Below are 17,068 nucleotides of genomic sequence, written 5' to 3'. Positions count from 1 at the left end.
TGGGCTCTTAGCCACTTCAGGTCCTTAAATGTATTCAATCGTCTCCACTGGTCCTAACTATATACCAAGGAATACCGTCGCCTCTTCCTGCATTTAAGTCTAAAATTGCTTGCAAACATAAATCCTCAAGTCTAGTTTGCATCCAGTGCCATTCCTCTTTGTCCTAGTATACATATTATCCCATTACCTAGTAAACATGCTTCTTCCATAACATTTGAGATGCAAATAGTGGCTTTTTCACGTCATCTAAAACCAATAATTTCTCACCATTAACTTCAAATGTATCCACCCTGGTTCGCATTTTATCATATGCCCCTATGTTGCTCTATAAATCTTTACAGCTCAAAGTCCTCTTATCTGTGTAAAATCAATAAATTAAGTGATGTTTATGTACCATTTATTAAACTGATTCTGGAGTTTTAATTTGGTGGTAGAATAGGCAATCTAGGTGTGTCAGGTTGTCATAAACTGCTTTTGGTATCCAGACCGAATGCAGAGAAGTGAAAGACTGCGAGGTACAACAGTATAAATGGTGAGAGTTGTTTTTCATGCGTGTGCATAAAGACACAGCAAAAGTGTATAGCATTCTGATTCTCAATCTATTAAAATCCTATCAAAGTTTAAAAAAAAAGAAATTTCCTCACACAACTTCCGTAGAAGATACATTTTGGATGTGATCTGAAAATAATCCTACATTTAAGATTGGATGTGCACCCAGAATATTCTCTTCCCTAAGCACATATCTTAAACTTTTTCGATGAAGTCCTTTGTCACCACATGTGACATCACTGCCGAAACATTAAGCTGTACCACTGTGCATATAAATATATACTCTAAGCTTAAGCCTTTACTTTGCGAGTATATGATGCCACTCTCAGGGAATATGATGATACTTCTTAGGAATATAACCATATCCTTTTGTGCATGTGGCAGCACCTCTAGGGCACATGATAGCATTGCCTGTGAATGTGAGGGCATGTCTGTCCCATATACCACTAATTATGTGGAAAAGAACAAAGTTTTGGCATGAGGAAGCAGGTTTGGGCCATAAAATCTCCTTTCGTGGCCTTGCAGTTTTGTTGAGGACATGCTTTTGGTTTCGGTGTTGCCTTTCAATCGCTTTAAGGGTGCCTATTAGTATTGCAGTGTGTGTGTTTACCTTAATGTCTGTGAGGAAATCTGTTGTCTACCTTTGGAACTGTAGTTTTCGGTTCATAATTGCTACAAGGACATTTGTTGGCTGTCAACAGAATTATAGTTGTCATTAGTGTGTAAAGGGATGTACGACATGTGGAATGTTACCCATTATACTGCCAATTACATTTGTACTGTCAGCTCTGATATCATATGTGAGACCATGCAAAGTACATAATTGAATCTGGGTTTTGTGATTGCGAGGGGTTTTACATTGTGATTTCCATGACTTAAAATAGGAAGGGCTAGCCGAAAAAAGAGGGGAGTATCCTGTAACCCTTACCTGCTTAGGATACCAACCAAACAGTAATCACAAAAAATATACCAGCAGGGAAGGGACAAATTCAGTAATTATTGCAAAAAAACAATAATAACACTTGGTTTCAAAGGGGTAAAACTATTTCCCTTATTTATTTCATTTACTAATACGCAACAGCAACAGAGTCAAAGGCAAACTGCCTATCTATAACTTACTGACACTCAAGTGAACCTATATACACTTATATATACACATTTACATTAGTACCAAACATGTGGGACAAACAATACATACATTGTCTAGAAACATGTGCCCTACTCCAACACTTTATAAGAAAGTCACATAAAACATTAAACATAGTGATCAATAAACATATGGTGACCAGGGGTCTCGCACCCAGCTGTATACTGCCTTGAATTTTTTAGAAGGTAGTAAGTAGTGCTATAAACCAATTTATTGGGAAACAATTCATTATTTGCCCAGACTCCTTGGCCCCATGAACAATATGTCGACGCGTTTCGGCCTAACAGCTCAAGGCCTCATCAGGACTGTCGGAGAACGCTGGCAACACTAATTATTTCCGGCACTCGTTTCGAATACCGACCTCTGTCTGGTAATTACGCCAGGCTCTATACTTCTAATCTAATACCGGTCAGCAATAGTCAGCGGAACCATTGTCATTGGACGCTGTACGGACGCTGCTCTTACTCGAACATGAGTCGCGGGGACGCGGGGATGGCGTAATTACCAGACAGAGGTCGGTATTCGAAACGAGTGCCGGAAATAATTAGTGTTGCCAGCGTTCTCCGACAGTCCTGATGAGGCCTTGAGCTGTTAGGCCGAAATGCGTCGACATATTGTTCATGGGGCCAAGGAGTCTGGGCAAATAATGAATTGTTTCCCAATAAATTGGTTTATAGCACTACTTACTACCTTCTAAAAAATTCAAGGCAGTATACAGCTGGGTGCGAGACCCCTGGTCACCATATGTTTATTGATCACTATGTTTAATGTTTTATGTGACTTTCTTATAAAGTGTTGGAGTAGGGCACATGTTTCTAGACAATGTATGTATTGTTTGTCCCACATGTTTGGTACTAATGTAAATGTGTATAGGGTATAAGTGTATATAGGTTCACTTGAGTGTCAGTAAGTTATAGATAGGCAGTTTGCCTTTGACTCTGTTGCTGTTGCGTATTAGTAAATGAAATAAATAAGGGAAATAGTTTTACCCCTTTGAAACCAAGAGTTATTATTGTTTTTGTGCAATAATTACTGAATTTGTCCCTTCCCTGCTGGTATATTTTTTGTGATTAAAATAGGAAGGGGGCAACAATGAAAACTCTGTGCCATGTGCCTTTGGAAGGGGTTTAACATTGTGACCATTTTATCAGACATACATTTGTAATCTACAAATGAAAATGTAAAATCCTAGCACAGCCAAACTAGAAAGTAATTCTTCGAGGGTCGATGGTGTCACTTGCATCAAAGTAGACAAATTGAATTCCTGATACAGGGCTGTGAAATTCAAAACAGGGTAGCAAGTTATATTTGAACAAAATGTATCTTTTACTCTGAAAGATGAATTTACTGCCACTATTAAAAGTCTCCTGGCTAGTCGTTTCTGTGTTTTTCTTTTACAGCAGAATCACCCCGTGTGCATCAGTGTTAGTCAGCGCATCCCCTACAGTCTCAGCTAGGGTTGCCAAGCCACATAAACATTTGCATTATGATAGTTTATAATTGAAAAATGTTACATTGCCATCATTTTCCACTATCAGCTAGAAATATTGGCGTTGCCGATGCTTGTTTACTTTAGTGTGATTTAAATACAAACACAAAATCATTTTCTACCATTTCTTTTTCGGTAAAAACATAAAGGGTGACAAAACTGATTGTCTAATAGCAAGAAATAGCACTCAGTGTGATACCACTGGCTAAAGAAGAACGAAAACGAGGGTCACCCGCTTACCCCCCGCATCCAGAATATACCACCATGGGGAAGGGGTAGCGGTCCCGCAACGGAAATCATTTTCACTAAGCAATGCCTGGCCCTTTAAGGAGCTGGTGTATGGTGAATGTAGTGGAGGTCTGCTGCCCACTGCAGAACAGTTTTCATCCTTTCAATGTGACTCGCAGTGAGCCGGGCACACACAAAACAACTCAGCAGTATTTATGAGATGCGCTCGGTGAACTTCACTGTGCCTAGCTCATTTGCCTTTGGTGGTTCCAGACATCTGTTGCAGGGAAAAGGGATGACGTTGCTTGGGAGCAGTGCAACACTAAGACATCATTGTGCAAGACCTGGTCCTATTGGGAACAATAACTGGAATCAAAACCGGCTGTGCAAATTTTCAAGGCATAGGGGATAAAGCAATGATAAATGTTACGAAAAGAACCTCAAAATACACGCTGTACTTGGTGGTTTCAATAACAGTAGCTGGCCTTTATTTTGTGGCAGTGTTAAAAACACATCACAGTATGTGGCTGACCTTGAAACCATTACACAGTAAAACAGTTGTTCAACACATTTTGTTAAACCAGTTATGCAATGTGTGTCGGACCTGCACACTTTGGGCTTACCACAAACTGGGAATACCATTCAAATATCCAAGTTTCTATGGAAAATATTATAAAATGAATTGCCAGATGCCTCAAGTTCCACAATAACTTCTGCTTTTCGGAGCAAAGGCTATTCCTCGGAGGAAAGAGGAATGTTTGTGATGGTTCCTGTGATTACACTTTTGGTTTTCTATCTTGCCCAAGTTATTGTGCCTTTCAATCAAGAACAATGCTCCCGTCATAAAATCATTGGTCATTTATGCTGAAGGAGGGAATGATTGCAGGCCAGAATGGGGAGCTCTAACTCAGGTCACCACCAGGGCCCAAAGTGAGGTCACCATAATGCTGAGGTCTGCATGAATCGCTTTTGGCTCTTAGACATTTACTGAATTCATCAGCTACAGAATGCTGCTGTCCCTCTGATCTGAAAATGCTTCTATGTTACCTGAGCCTTTTCTTCACGACTACCCTAGAGTGGACAAGGTTTGAAAATCCAATCAGACTTGTTACTGTTTAGTGTCTTAATAAACAGACAATACTGAAAAAAACAAATGACTGCAGGTACTCACCTGATGTTTGTGGACGACTCATAACTATCAAGCAAGGCTGATCTAGCGTATGATTTAGAGGGTATTTTTTAAAATGCCATCTCTCTTATACACTGACTTACATTAGGAAAAGCACAAATGTAGCGAAATCCAGTTGGTAATAACAAATGTTCTACTATTCTATGTCATGAGTTATGTGGCTTTTACCACATTTGTTTACCCAGAATCCCCTGCAAACCTAAAACTTTAACTAAAAGACACATTTTCCTAATATTTCTGTGATGTAAAGTTCAGGTATCTGTCGGGAGCCACAAACTTCATTCCACCTGGCATTCCCCAAAGTCTCCCAATAAAATTGGTACCTCACTTGTGTGGATAGACAGTGCTCGTGACAGGAAACAGCCCAAAACTCAATATGGAACCACCACAGCTTTCCACTGAAAACTGACCCTCTTTTCCTGATGTGGGTAGCCCTAGATTTTGGACCGTAGCTCAGCTGGCACCCAGGGAACCTTAGCCAACGTGTACATTTTTGAAAACTAGACACTTATAGGAATCCAGGATGGCATGATTTGTGAGCGGAATGGATCAAACCAAGGACCATGGTAGCCTGTGCATATAGACTCCTTTTGACCACTGTTGGATCCGTTCCTGTCGCTGGCACTAGGCCCAACCAACAAGTGGTGCAGCCTTTTTATAGGTACAGATGGGGCAATGGTTGGTGGTAGGAATTTTGTGGATTCCTGCGGATTCCAGAAGTTTTCATCACAGAAATGTAGAGGAAATACATGACTTTAGGTAAAATTGGGGATTTGCAGGTCATTTTGGGTAAGAAATTGGTGTGGGGTGCCAGAAGCAGCCTGAACAACAGCTTAACAACTATGGGCATTGTCCACGAAAGCGGAACAACACTTTCCTGAACATCGACCCTGTTTTCCTCTGCCTTAACTACGCATGTCTGAACAATGAACATGCGTGGTTAAGGCAAAGGAAAACAGAGTCGGGATCGGAAAGGATGCAGTGAGGTAAGTGGGGCTTGGGTAGGGTTGGGGGTAGTTTTAGGGGCGGGGGTGGGGGTAATTTTAGTTTTTAGGGGCGGGGTGGGGAGTCGGGGCAGATTTGGGGGTGGGAGGTCAGGTAGTTTTAGGTTTTAAGGGTGAGATGCAGGGGTCGGGGTAGTTTTAGGTTTCAGGGGTGGGGGGGTCACAGTAGTTTTAGGTGAGGGGGTGGGGGTTGGGGTAGTTTAGGTTTTAGGGGCAGGGGTGGAGGGTCAGGGTAGTTTTAGGTTTTAGGGGCAGGGTGGGGGGTCAGAATACTTTTGGGTTTTATGGGCAGGGGCGGGGGTCGCAGCAGTTTTAGAGGCAGGGCTGGGGAGTTGAGGTAGTTTAGGTTTTAGGGGTGGGGGTCGGGTAGTTTTAAGGTTTTAGGGCGGGTGGGGGATTGCAGTAGTTTTAGGGGCGAGTGTGGGGGGTTGGGGTTGATTTGATTTTAGGGTCAGGTGGGGGGGTCAGGGTAGTTTTAGGTGTTGGGGGTGGGGCGTCGGGGAACTTTTAGGTTTTATGGGGGGTGGGGGTCACTGTAGTTATAGGGGCAGGGTGGGGGGTTGGGGTAGTTTAGGTTTTAGGGGTGGGAGGTTGGGGTAGTTTGGGGCAGGGATGGGGGTCTCAGTAGTTTTAGGTTCAGGGTGGGGGTTGTGGTAATTTAGGGGCGGGGTCACTGTAGTTTTAGGGGAGGGGTGAGTGGGTCAGGGGGGTAGCATGCTGGAACCATGCATGCCATTCCACGCATGCCTTTACCAGGAATGCCTTCACAATGAAAAATCGTTGTTAAGGCATTCGTGGTAAAGGAATTAGTGGTAACAAAGCGGTCGTGGTTCCGACCGCATTATTCAGGCATGCGTGGTTCCTGCATGCGTTGTTCTGGCATATATTTGTGTGGTGCATGTGAAGCACACCATTCTGGATTCCCCCAGATGTCTTTTTTCCCGAAGTTTCAGGGTCTAGTAGGTTTTTCCAGGTAGCAGCCTACCCAAGCCCAGAAAGTGTAACTGTTCACCATTGCAAGTGGGACGATATTGGATGCTAGCCCAAACTCCTCTATTTTTTTTGTAATTGTCTGGTGTCTAGTCGGCTGTCTGCCCCCCGGGAGACTGAGCGGGGGTAATTACTTCCAATTGCCCCCAGGGGGGGCGAAGGACTATGTCCCCATTTATTTGGGGTGGCGGTATGGCGATGACCCATGGTGGGAAGCCTCCACCCCTCTTTTAAAAAAAACAAATATATGACCTGGCATCTAGTGGGATTTCTACCCCCCCACAGGGGCATATGTGGTAATTACCTTTATCTGTCCTCCAAAGGGGCAGAAAGACATTGGGCCTCATTATGAGTTTGGCAGTGGAGGTCGGACCGTCAACGGTCTGGAGGATTTGACCGCTGTATTACGAGTTTGCTGGTAGTACCATCAGAAGACTGCCAGCGGTCCACCGGCTCCACCAGGCACCATAGACCGCCACGGTCATAAGGAAGCACAAACAGAACGGCGGAGCTTGTGTTTCCACTGGACTAATTACGAGGTTGAACACCGTTAATGTGACCTTGGTGGTCCAAACACCATGTATCAGAAGGCAGAAATAGACAGTATATTGGGAGACACTCACCTGCAGGCAGACTTACACACCCGATGCCTCCATGGAGTCACTCACAAACGTCATAACGCTGCTGCTGATCAACGGAAGACAACAAAGTCAATGTCACCGTGGACACCAACAACCGTAAGTACACTCACACCTACCTGTATCACTAACCTTAAAACCTTAAAAACAGCTTACAGCTCCGGTGAGCACATTATAGAAGGGCACGCCACAGGTACCAGGTGGATGTTGCAAACAACACACACTCACAAACATATATCAACGCGGACACATACACAGACACAATGCGCACACTTTGGGCAGCACACTCACACAGCACTGCAACACTACACAAATACACCCAGCCACACAGCTTTGGCACAGGGAGACTAAAGGTTACACAACATTGTCACACACATCAACAACAACACACCTACAGCATGTATACAACCTACACACTCACATTCACACTGGTCAAGGACTGTCCTCACATCCAACGCACAAATGCAATGATGTGGCATAGAACACAAACAACCTACCAGTAAACAACCCTGCATTGGACACATACATCACACAGAGCACAATGGAAGTACAATGGCATGCACAAAACACAGAGACACAAATAGACCAAGAGCAGCATGACAACTATACCTATACAATTGGGATGGGGCCGTCTGGCACACCCAGGGAAGGAGACTGCACTGGGACATATGACACTTTGAACAGGACCCCAAACAACATGTTCACAGGAAATGGCCCTACATGGGTCTCAGGAACAATGGAGAAGGGCAAGTAAAAAAGCACATACAACTCCTCCTGCATGCGAGGAACCTCTATAGGAACTAGCTGCAATGGACATGGACACATGCACAGGCAACTGCAAACACAGCTAACACAATTTAACACAATTCATGGCTGCACAAACAAGGATACACATCACATGTATACATAAGCCATATCGGGGGACAAGTCAACACCATACCGACCCGCATTGGATAGCACAAAAAGAAAACTTACCATAACAAATAGTACACAATGCCATGACACCACCATTGCATTTACACACACATACCTATTCACACAACATATACCCTTCTCTTGGAGGACAACATGGCTGCATCACATATTGCTAACAACAGCACATGGAGCAGCAAGCAGGCCCAAACACACACAACCAAAGTCACGCAGGAACAACTTCAAGCAAGAAAAGGAATTACAGGACAAATTTATATCCCCAAAACAACTGTTTGGGTTTATTAAATATGAAAACTTGGAATGTCCAAGCCCATTGGCCAGTCCATAAAGCAGTCCAATAATGACACAGTGTTGTGCCTAAACTTGACTCCCAACTGCCATGTAACCTCAACAGGAAGGGACATCAAGGGGGCAGACAGGCACCTCAGGGATTATCAGGGGGTGGGAGGGTGGGGGATTGGATTCGGGAGGGGTTGCTTGAATTTTGGAGAGGTGTGCTTCTTCTTGGGGGGGGGTGGGCTTCTTCTTCAGGGGGAGTGGTATGGGTTTTTATGAGGGGAGGGGAGGTGTTGGGGCTGGAAGGGAAGGCCTGGGAGCTGGGTGGGGTCCTTCTGGGTCTGGAATGTGAAGAAACAGGGCAAAGGTTAAGGACAAACAAAAAAGTTTTTGGACACATGGGGACATCATTAAAAGAGGATTGGGATTTGGAGGTTGAGGGAGTGGTTCTTTGATATGTGGGTGTGGGTGTCGTGGATGTGTGCTAATGGGAGATATGCTTGTGTGTGGTGGGTGTCTGTTGGGTGGGTGAGTGAGGGTGTTTATGTGTCTTGGGCTTGGAGGGGTGGAGGTGCTGGGGGATTCTGTGGTGGGTGGGTGGGTGTCTGTTGGGGTTGTAACTGCAGGTATGGTAGATGTATATGTGTCTGTAGTTGTGGTATCTGCATGTGTGGTGCTTGTGGTGGATGTCTGGGGGTCTGCTCGGGTGGTGTCTGCGGATAGGATGGGTGTGGTGGCTGTGTCAGTGACTGTTGTAGTGGTATCTGTAGGTATCCTTGATGTCATGTGTGTGATGCTGGGAGTGCGGGGGTGTCAGGGGAAGTTGTGAGTGTTGGTGTGTCTGTGGATGGATGTTATTTGTGTGTGTGGCAGTGTGTCTTGTGGTGTTTGTGTGCACTCCATTTGTCTGCTGAGGTGGATGTCTGCGGATCTGTTTGTGTGTTTTGGGTAGGCAGGGGAAGGAGGGATTTGGACTGGGAAGAGGGAGGTGGAGGGGGATGGAAGGTGGGGGGGGTGACTGGTTGCCATCAGTGTGGAGGCCAGAGCCTGAGAAGATCTCTGTAGGCCAGACATTGCACCATGAATGTCCTTCAGAAAGGTATTGGTCTGTTGCAGCTGACTTGCCAATCCCTTGATGGCATTCACAAGGGCTGACTTACTTCTCAGGAGGTCAATAGCCTCCTCACTGAGGACAGCAGAGGTAACATGGGATGGGGCAGAGGTGCCTGCAGCAAAGGAGCCACCTACACTTTTGGGTGAGCAAGCATGGCTAAGTGGGTGGGGAGAAACAGGGAGGGTGGTGTAAGAACTGGGAGTGGCAGACAAGGATGGTACTGGGAAATTCCCTGATGGGTCTGCCACCACTAGGGAGTGGCCACTAGAGGTGGAATTCAAGGATGATGGCAATGTCCTGGTCTCCCCCGTGGCACTCCCTTCACCCTCTGGGCCACTGGGCCCCTCTGTGTTGGTGGTGTCTTGACCCGATGTCCTGTGGCCAAATGCTTCTCCACTTGGCTTGGCCCCATCTTCTTCATTTGCCTGTGCTGATGCCACAAAAAGATAGAGAAATAGGGTCATAAAGTCCATTATAACACTTAAATCACACCTTTGAATGGCATACAATACCAACATGTCAAGTAGGCCCCAGCAAAAACTCACACATAAGTGGCACATACATGTGTCAACATATATGCATGCATGCCATCTGGATTTACTAAAGATGCTCACAGGAAAATCAGGATGTCAGACAATTACAATTACATGGCTGAAATCTTGCAACCACAATAACCATACAACAACTAGGAGACCTCTCCATCCTCAAAGCTGTGACATGTGCAGCAGAACTAAGTTAACTTTTGGCAAAAAATGTCATCTGGTTGTAAAGTCCATTCCCACATTTCACATACAAGGTCTTGCACACGTCTATTTGGCACATACACAATGTACCAACAATTAGAAATGATGCAATTAAATCCTGCTATGTTGATAACAAAAGTGCAATGGCCTGGAGTAGGTGGCATGGAAATACTCATGTCACACTGTAAACATTTCAATAATGTACAACTCAGCAAGTGACACCTGTCCCAAAAGTGTCAAGGAGGTAGTATCTATGTTACTCAGATAGGCCTCACATGTGCCATTGAAGTGAGCACTTTTGACCTAAGGTTCAATATGTCAGGAATAAATGTATCCAGAATACACAAAACAGTGATTCAGTACTCCCCATGGTAGTCACCACTAATGTGACACCATTTCAATGACATTATCTGAGTGTTTCTGTAGTGGCTATCTGTCCTTTGCATGTTTGAGAGACACAGAACTTCAAATGACTTGTAGAAGGGCCTTAACTTGTTGTCCAATGAGAAGCAACATCACTATCCACATCTTGGACATGCCAACCATGGCGTCTGTCGGTGGTTGAATGCCTATACCCAAACACATGGGATGACAACATCACTGCAAGTTACTCCGTGATGCATGCCAATAGGCAGGGCACAATACTCAACCATTACACAAATGCAGTGCACTTTTAGACATGAATCCACATGAAGGGCATAGATAAACACGGAGTGGTTCCACAATCTGGTCCTAACTGTCATGTCTCTCATTGCTATTGCAGTTCTACCTGCCAAATGACAAATTATGACACATGAAGGTATCTGTTAGACAATAAACAATGGTGACACACTCCTGTCTGTTGCACAACATGAAATGTACCATCATGGTAACTGTACTATTCCACAAACACATTTCCACGTACATATGTGTGAGGGAATAAATACATCATCCCATCAACATGGGTACAACAAGCATGAAATTGCAGATTAAGAATGTTTCCTAAAGAGAAAAGGACACATGCTGACACATAGGCACAAGGAATGTTGGCAACAGTCATGGGACATAATTCACGTCAATGGACATTCCTCACTTACAAAGGGAAGGTAGATTGCTACATCTGCAAACAAATAGCCATGTAAGCCATGTCACATCTATGATGGACACCTACACATCACAGACTGCAGGGAGGCACCAGCACCCATCATATACTGAAGATAAGTAGCTTCTGGGTGGCAGATGTCTACATAGACATATTCCCAGACACATGGCAGTGGACACTGATCCATAACCTACTTACCTTTGGCCTGTAACACTTAGGGATAGTGATCTGTAGGTTATAGATTACACTCACTACAACAACAAACAGTACATGAATGATCATTGTACACAACCATTTGTGGTCCCTGCAGAGCAAGTGGTTTGAGGATTCCTCCAGTTTTGTACCAGGTCCAAGGTTCAAAAGACAAGGCACACCGGTATGATAAACATGACATGTCAACATAAACAGTGTTCCATCTACTGTGTGACACAGGGCTCATCCCTAATTGTCTGGATGAGCAGTAAGTACCTTTCTCAAGCACCTGGTAATGGGACAGGCAGGAATTTGCTGTGTACTCACCTCCTTGTGGCTGCTGTGCTGCCTTCAAACGCCCATCAAGGTCCATGTAGGCCACCACCAGAATATGGGCCATTAGAGGGGGTAATTGTCTGACATTGTGAGGACAGCCCCAGCTGGGCCTCCGTGATCTTCTGGACCCAACATCTCAAGTCCTCCCACCTCTTGCAACAATGGGCACGCTGCCGGATGTGGAGCCCCCACAGTCCTCACCTTCTTGGCAATGGCTCTACAAATCCCTTTGTTCTGATGGACGTTGACCTGCATGGATGCAAAGAGCAAGAGAAGAAATTATGTCCACAAGTCCCACCCAAAATGGCTAATTCACATACATGTCAGTACACAAAGCCAAGAACATTCTTCTTTTTCCCAAAGTTCCCAAGTGTGGCACATACTAGCCAGTACAGGGTCATGTCTATAAACACTTCCCAATCTGCTGACCAACCCACCACCCTGCTCAGACCCTCCACTGACTAGGTAGGTCAACTGACATCTAGTGGGACATACTATAGCAATCTGATTGAGATCTGAGGAACGATGGGATGCATCTCACATCTATGGCTTCTGAAAGGCAGGCTTCTTAGGCATGAATGCACTAAAACACTCACAATCTGTGATAATGAGTCTCTGCATACAGTTCCTACAGGCTACTGCCAGAGTTCAAGCTCAAACATTACACATGGGTAACAATGAGTAGACTGGCATGCTGGGTACAGAAGTGTGTACTCTGTCCATGTGTGGACATGTGAATTTACAAATGCATACTCATGCCACCTGAGGGAGTGGGGTTCTGTGTCATGTACTTTTGCCACAGAACATGCTTTTGGACATATGTGTCCATCCTAAATAGATGGCATCCAACAAACAAAGGCATGCATTGTCCATGTACTGACGTGACCAAGATAGTGAATCACATATCATGGCTACCCAGGACTTAGCACACCGTCTGCACTGTGGGACTATCATTTGTGAAATAAGCTTGCACAGGACTAATTTGACACATGTGAAGGTGACAAAAGGACCGTGTGAGTAAGGGATCTGTCAGGGAACAAATACACACATTGACAATGATGCCAAGTTCAGATTTGTCACAGTTCATTAACCCTCCCCTAAAAACATTTTAATACTCATCAGAGGAAGAACCTCAATAAGCTGCTAATTAGCACAAAGCCTAGTTATGGCCACATGACAGGATCAACTGGGATACAGGAAGTGGGCACAGTGACAATGTTGCCTAGCAAAAGCGACTTAACACCAGCCTAAACTTGGACCCACATTGAGATATACATTTGACAGACCCAGATTCCTGCAGGCTGAGAAGAGAGAACCTACATGAAACTCCATTCCCATCACTTCCATGCATGGCAGTACATCAGGTAGCCAACAGTAACTTGGCATGTGTAGTATATGTGCAACCTGGATAGCAGAGTGAGTCAGGATATGCCTTTAAAATAACAGTTTAGCAGGGCCAGATGTGGCTCATCTACACAGACACCTCACTCAAACATGCACACAGAGCTAATGCTGTCATGCAAATACATGTTGTCTCACTGTGACAAAATCCATGTGGTATGAGATGTATGGGGATGGCTGTGATGTCACCTCACCTAGTTTTGTGCATCCAACATAAGGTAGTTAAGGGTGCACTCAAAACACATACAACAATGTGTTAGGACTCAACATCTGGCATTCAACACAGATACATGCACATTGACTCTCCCATTGATGCCACACCGACTGCCCTTCCATGGCCTTGACTTCACATTCTTGTACTCATGGGCACAATCTAGTCTGTGAGGAGGGAATACATGGTGAACTACAGAACAATAAATTTGGACATGAGGCACTTACCTCCTCCTCTGGTGCACCATAAAGATATAGATACAGAAGTAGGACCTCAGTGACCAGCCTCTTCAGCTCCTCTGGAGAGAAGGCAGGGGCCCTATCACCTTCTGGTAATGGCATGAATGCTCCCAGAGGCGGTATACAGCAACTCAGGTAGTTGAGGTCTTGCTGGCAGCAGTGAAAGGAGTCAATTGAGAGTTTTTGCAGAACATGGTGGTCAAGTCTGCCACATATGCGGCTGTCACTGCTGGAGGACACAGCCTTTGGCCTACGACCACCACTGGCAACAACGTTAGCCTATGGCTGTGTTCACCACAGTTGCAACCGCCTACCACCATGACGACTTCTGCCAGCGGTCACAGGAGGTTCCTAATGTCCAGATGAGGAGGTCAGGCAGCCATCATTTTAGAGGCCTGAAATGCATAATATGCCTCCGAAAAGTGCGTCACTACTCCGAAAATGTTTTTTCCAGTGATACGTGTCTATTTTGTCCTGTTATGTAGGTCCTACTACTCAGACACCATTTTTGTACATTGTTAGGCACATATGGCAATTTACTTTGGGGCAGAGTCCCCCACTGACAAAAGTCATTTTAAAGCTTCGGACATGAAGTCACAGTCTGAGTGGCATGTTTCATGCACAAATTGTTGATGAGCAAAGAGATGATGCACATGTGTCGCAAAGCAAGAGGGTAACATGTTTCTTCAGTGTGATTAACTGTTGTGATGTGCACTGTGTATCACGTCCTCAACGTACGGCATGCCTTGTCACAGTTTGTCATTGACATACATCATGTATGTTGCAAGGGCCACATTGAATGAAGGCCAACCTCATTTCCTGTCATACATAGGTACCCAGGGAGGCAGAGGATTAGATAATCTCCTGTCTATCGTCCACTGCCAGTCCTCCAGACCAGGGAAGAGTGCCACATCATCCAGATCTACAGTCTGAATCTGCAAACAATCATGAATCTATGTCATCATTTGGAGCAAGATTAGATGCCTGCCATTCATCATCCAAATAGCATACCACCCATTGCATAAGTCATGGCAGTGTTGCACTTCCTGGCTACAGGGTCTTTCCAAAATACAGTGGCCCTATCTTCTGGGATGTCCCAGTCTATGTTCACTCTTGTTTTGAAGGATGTACTCTCAACAATGTTGAAAAACCTGGACAGCTACATCCAGTTTTCTCAACATCAGGATTTTGCCCATGTAAAGGCTGGGTTTTATGGTTTGTCACACATCCCACACGTGGTGGGAGCCATTGATGTCCCACCGCATGGAAATAAACAAGTGTACCACAACAGAAAGAGCTTGCATTCCATCAATGTCCAAGTTGTTTGTTTGCCAGCCTTCTACATTTCACAGGTCTCTGCTCGTTATCTGGGCTCAGTCCATGATGCCTTCATTATGTGGAGCAGTGCAATCCCCCAGCTGAAGTCACAACTGTACCCAGGGAGGGCCTGGCTGGTTGGTAAGTCACATATGTCTTGTTTGTTTCTGTGCAATGTCTGCTACAAAAATTGGAATGAGAGGGACTCATAGTTACACATACATCCCATTCCATAACAGGGGAATCTGCATACCTAAACCATCCATGGTTATTTTTGCCAGTGAGGAACCAAACTACGCCAGGGGAAGGCCGCTTCAATGATGTCCATGGTAGAACACAGTGTGTTGTGGAGCAAGCTTTTGGGCTCATTAAGGCCAGTTTTAGGTGTCTGCACTACTCAGCCCAAAAAGTTTGTAAGATTATTGTGGCCTGCTGCATGCTCCACAACATTGCCCTGAGGAGGGATATCCCATATATTCCAGATGAGGGGGAGCTAGCAGTGCCACTGGGTGAGAATCCTGAAATTCCAAGTGAGGATGACAGTGATGAAGAGGAAGGTGAAGACTTGCGGGCAGATCTCTTCAATCACTAATTTAATTAAGTGTAAGTATGGCGTTATGTTACTACTGTGACTGTATGAGGAATTGGAGTTGTCAGGATGACTTGAACATCTCACTACCTTATCTGTTTTGTTTGTGTCAGTCTCATTGCAATGTAAGTGGATCTACTGATGTTTGATATGAGGTTTTGATCATAGGTATTACATTTCCAGCCTAAGCTCCTTATTTTGTTTTTGAACAGGTACCTTCACCATGCCATCCCTCATGTGGGCATTTCAGAGCTGTGACGTAGGCAGGTATATGTTGCTGTTCTGACATGTGAAATGGACATGGATTGATCCAGGTAATGTTGGTCACAGATTTAGCGTGTATGAGTCATGTGCCAATGCAGATTGAACAGAGGGTGGGAGGAATTCTAAGGTGCACAATCCACTGGTTTGATGTGGTGTGTTGGTCCAACTGTCTCATGTGTGTGGTCATATGGCATTGAAATATGCTCTCATCAAGTGCAATCCATGCATTCTCCCTTCACACTGTGTTGTCAATGATCCAGTATGACCTTTTTGTAGCTATAGATATGTTTCAGAATTGCAGGCCACATTGCCTGTGCCACAACACTGACATAGGATTGTCTCAGACCACCAGATGCTTGGTCATTGTAATGGAATGGACCTATGATCAAGGACTGTTGTACTGTCCTCTGTCTGTGCCATGACTTATGTTATGTTGGCAGACCTAGTTTTGGTATGGGATAAAGCTCAAGCTGGTAACAACATCTACCAGTCTGTTAGCCTATTCTACGGGACAAAGTCTGATAAAGCCCTTTCTTCTGTGGTCTGGGGGATGGTACTTTGGAATATCTAGCCTGACTCAATGTGGTTCAGCCACTCTTGGCTATAAAAATCCACACATTTTAGCAGCCTTTGTGCTGTACAGTGGAGTAAAATGTTAGGTGTGACCCGACACTTGTATCATTGTGTTGCAAGTAATCTTCAGCATGACACTTCCTGAGACACATTCCTCTTTCCAATACCCTCCTGTGTCCTCATGTGCATCACATGGGCTTACATTTCAACATAACATCACAAAACAAAATAAAATGATGGACGGAGTGTTGAAACTTTTCAAACACTAACCCCCAGTCACAGATCTGGGTTTAATCCTTCGTTATTTTGCTTGCCACGTCACCCCAGTTTGGACCCAGCCATTTGCAAATCAGTCTTGACCCTGTTCCCCATGGGAACAGTCCAGCCCGAACTGCTAGGCCAGGCCCTCCATGGACAGGAAACAAGCATCCTGGGACTGGTTTCTGGGTATCACCCTTCATCAGCCAGGCTAGCTTGAATCCAGTGGCGCAGTGAGCAAGGTACCCATGTCTGGGCATACCCCCGCCACTTAGGGCACACAAAGCAACATCACAAAACAAAATAA

The sequence above is a fragment of the Pleurodeles waltl genome, chromosome 5, assembly GCF_031143425.1.
Source record: "Pleurodeles waltl isolate 20211129_DDA chromosome 5, aPleWal1.hap1.20221129, whole genome shotgun sequence".
NCBI lineage: Eukaryota > Metazoa > Chordata > Amphibia > Caudata > Salamandridae > Pleurodeles > Pleurodeles waltl.
The sequence above is the reverse complement of the archived record's forward strand: the minus strand, read 5'-3'. Positions refer to the sequence as shown.